This window comes from Microtus ochrogaster, unplaced genomic scaffold (genome assembly GCF_000317375.1).
Source record: "Microtus ochrogaster isolate Prairie Vole_2 unplaced genomic scaffold, MicOch1.0 UNK66, whole genome shotgun sequence".
Lineage (NCBI taxonomy): Eukaryota > Metazoa > Chordata > Mammalia > Rodentia > Cricetidae > Microtus > Microtus ochrogaster.
The window spans coordinates 1,852,178-1,855,818 of record NW_004949164.1 but is presented as its reverse complement, the minus strand read 5'-3'; the positions used below and the strand labels follow the sequence as shown (position 1 = coordinate 1,855,818).

Sequence of the window (3,641 nt, the reverse complement as noted above, 5' to 3'; positions counted from 1 at the left end):
AAAAAAAAAAAAAAAGAAAGGCGCTTTTGTTTCCTTGTCTGTGCTTTCTAATGCAACTAACTCCTCATCCTCTTTTAAGGTTGAAGAATCGAGCGCACAAGCAATAACACTGACTTTGTGCAAAATACAAAAAGCCGAGCGGCCCCCTAACAACCGGTTACCTGGTCCAGAGAGAGCACCAAAGGCAGCTGCTTAGAGCACTGGCGGGCAGTGCACACTTTCTAAGGCGCACACCGCTGTGAATTACCTTGTGTTCCTTCTCTACAGTGACTGCATTTCAAATAATTTCCTCTAGCTAAAGTTTCTAAATGGTCATGTCTGCTTATTTCTTAAGCGCTTATAGAAAAAATTTTAATCAATTGCAAAGAAATTTACGAATTACGCAAGAAATCATATGAATTTTCTATTTTCAGACCCACATTGAATACTACCACTACTTTTAATTTGATCAGTATTTCTTGGCACAGGGACTGTACCGCGAAATAGTTTTAAATGGCGTGGAGAAAAAATTTAAAACTTTTTTGTATAGTTAATATTTCGACCTAACTATCTGGGCATACATTTTAAAAAATCTCACGCACTTAACAAAAGCTCACACATTTAACCGAACCATGCTGATGGAATGTTTTCGTATACAAAATACATAATTCTGACCACAATATGAAATTCAAATGCTTTACCCGAGAGGATGGACATTCGTGATAAGTAAAAAATTTAAAAAAATACTTTTTCATCAAAGGGGAATAACATCCTTTATTCTGGAGCCAAATATGAGTAACCGTGGCCCCAGAGACACATATTTCAGTTATCCCAAATTCCATGTTCAAGTAACTCTTTCTAGAATCTAGTACCCTTTTTGTAGCAATGTGAGCCTTTTTATCGTAACAGAAATAGGAAAATCATAACTCAGGGGGTTTTAAAAATTGTTTTTATATGAGGTCATTGTCAGGTCCAAAATAAACTCATTTTCCTAAAGCTCCAAAAGATAGGTAGTTTATAATATCCAGAAATGAGCTCAGCCTGAATTACAGGAATTCTGGCCGTTAGATAAAAGGCAGTATTCCTCAGGAACTCGCCAAACTCATTTCCATCTGCCAAAAGGAGTCTGTTTCCTTTCCTATGGCAGAAATGATCTCTGGCTACCTCTGGCTGCATATGGACTCCCATGTTGGCCTCCAGGCTCCCACAGTATCAGAAGTGCATGGTAGACATTTCAAAGTCGCCACTAGCTTTTCAACCCTTCTCACCTCCTCCTTTACCCTAAATTCCCTGTTGCTCAGCTCCATCTCTCAGCCTAGGCCCCCACCCCCCTGCCCCCCCCCAGCTGCTGTCTCATTTTCTCCTACTCTCTCTGCCTGTGCTCTAGTTTCCGTCTCCGGCGTCCTGGACATCTCAACTGTTCTCTACTGCTCCCCTCTTCCCTAGCTCTGGTTGTGCTCAGTCCACATCTTTCCGTCTCTGCTCTGGACTCATCAGATGCCTCTGGTGCTTCCCTCTCTCCTCTCTATAGTGAAGATCTTGGCCTATCATGGAGAGGTCATGCCAGCAGTTTCTTTCCTGTGTCCCGGTCACACACACTCATCAGATCCTTGCAAGATGGAGAACAGCCAATGCCAGGCCTGAGAAGTTAGTCGACTGCATTCTTAGTCATTTGATTAGTGGGAAATTAGGGTTCTATTAAGTTAATATATCCCATAAGGTTATTTCATATGTTAGTCATAGAAGGTTAGGTCCAACACCGTGCTGGGCAAGGAATGGCTATTGAGGAGATGAAAGAGCCCAGGATAAACTGTAGTCTCTGGCCCTGCATCTCTGACTCCAGTGTCTCCACATGGCAGCAGTTCTAACCATCTAATCAGTCTTTGAAGACACCAATATTTTTTCCGGAGTTCTTGCTCAAAATGTTAAGGTATTTAATTAATATTATCGTATCCTCCAAAGACTTCTAAAGACTTTAATATACTCACTAGTGCCCGCTGTAAGTGTTCTGGATGAATATAAATTTAGTGTAACTTAGACAGTATGGTTTTTATGTTTCCTTGTTGGGGAGAGCCAAAAGACTTCAACACAGGGCTGGCTTTAAAATATAGCTACAGCCCAAATAGTAATTTTTATGCTCAGAATGTGTTTCCAGTGTCTGATGCATCAACAGGCCACTGGCCTTGATTTTTTTATTTCTGTATAATAAATAAAATATTGTCACTAATATAGTAACTTCTTGATTCTAGTAGGACAGTTATTGCATTTTGTATTGTTTCCATCTAAAATTTTTAAGGGTGTTTTGTTTTTATTTTAAATTTTATTTATTTATTTATTTATTTATTTATTTATTTATTTATTTATTTATTTATTTTTGTGACAGGGTTTTTCAGTGTAGCCCTGACTGTCCTGGTACTAACTCTTGTAGACCAGATTGGCCTTGAACTCACAGAGATCTGCCCGCCTCTGCCTCCCAGTGCTGGGATTAAAGGCGTGTGTCACCACTGCCTGGCACATGTTTAAGTGTTTAATAAGATTTTTTTAACTTTATTATATTCATATAATTTTTTTTTGTATTGGTATATTTTTTGTGCACCTGCAACATCTGCATACCTGATGCCCAACAGTTAGGAAGTTCAGAAGAGGATTAGGCATCCTGGAACAGATGGTTTGAAGCCACTATGTGGGTGCTGGGAACTGAACCCTACAAAAGCTTTAAGTGTCCTTAATTGCTGAACTATCTCTCTAGCTCCTCCATTAAAAAATGTTTTAAGATTTGTGATTTCTGGCAAGTTTAAAGAAAAATATCTAAAATTATTTTAACATTTTAAAAAACCATATTGTATTGTTTCATTCATTATCAGATATTTCTACATCATGGGGATGGCAAGAAGATATCCTCTCTCAACAAGTTGAGCAAAGTATATAGTTCCTGCAGAAACAGAGACGATACTAATGGAGAAGAAACTTGAAGTAATAGAATTGATAATATCAAAAGTTTATGAGACAAAATAGCTATATATTTTTTTTATTGTAGGGTTGTTCAAACAAGTTGTCATGTAGGCCTGCTGTCCTTGAGGTAGTCATAAAGTCATGGATGACTTAGTATTTCTGGTTATTTTGCTGACTCTAAATAAGTATCTTTAAGTAGCTCTTCCCTTGATTTTATGCTTGCCATACTAGTTTGGAAGAGATTCAAAATAATAGAAATGACATTATAAAGGATTTGTTAATAATAGGTTTGGTTAGGAGATGTGAAATCACACAAGGTAAAATTTAAAAAGAGCACTGCCCTCCAAATAACCCTAAAGATAAGTAGTGCACTAACTAACCAGTGCCCTTAGGGAGGAGTGAAATTTAAGGTACTAGGAGCTAACTGTTTATTCAGCAGGATTAACTGGTGTTTAGGCTTATTTCCATAACAACAGAGATGACCGTGAGTTGCAACAGCTGTTAGGCACATTCCCATAACAAAGAACAGGACTCTAAGCGGGTGTCCCAAGGGGTCAGTGTAGGGTTACAGTCAGTGTAATCCTGGCCTGCCACAAAGCAACCCACCGCCTTCACTTCTTCTTCTTCTTCTTCTTCTTCTTCTTCTTCTTCTTCTTCTTCTTCTTCTTCTTCTTCTTCTTCTTCTTCTTCTTCTTCTTCTTCTTCTTCTT

The 3,641-nt window shown here is 38.4% G+C and overlaps 2 protein-coding genes across 2 annotated transcripts in view; both read right to left on the bottom strand.

Annotated features, from left to right (window-relative positions):
* LOC102002731 (histone H3.1) overlaps positions 1 to 3,641 on the bottom strand; it is a 69,201-nt gene that overhangs the window by 47,561 nt on the left and 17,999 nt on the right. The window lies entirely within an intron of this gene.
* The window catches only part of LOC101990310 (histone H4-like), a 16,427-nt gene that overhangs the window by 486 nt on the left and 12,300 nt on the right, over positions 1 to 3,641 (bottom strand). The gene's annotated exons all lie outside the window — the stretch shown is intronic.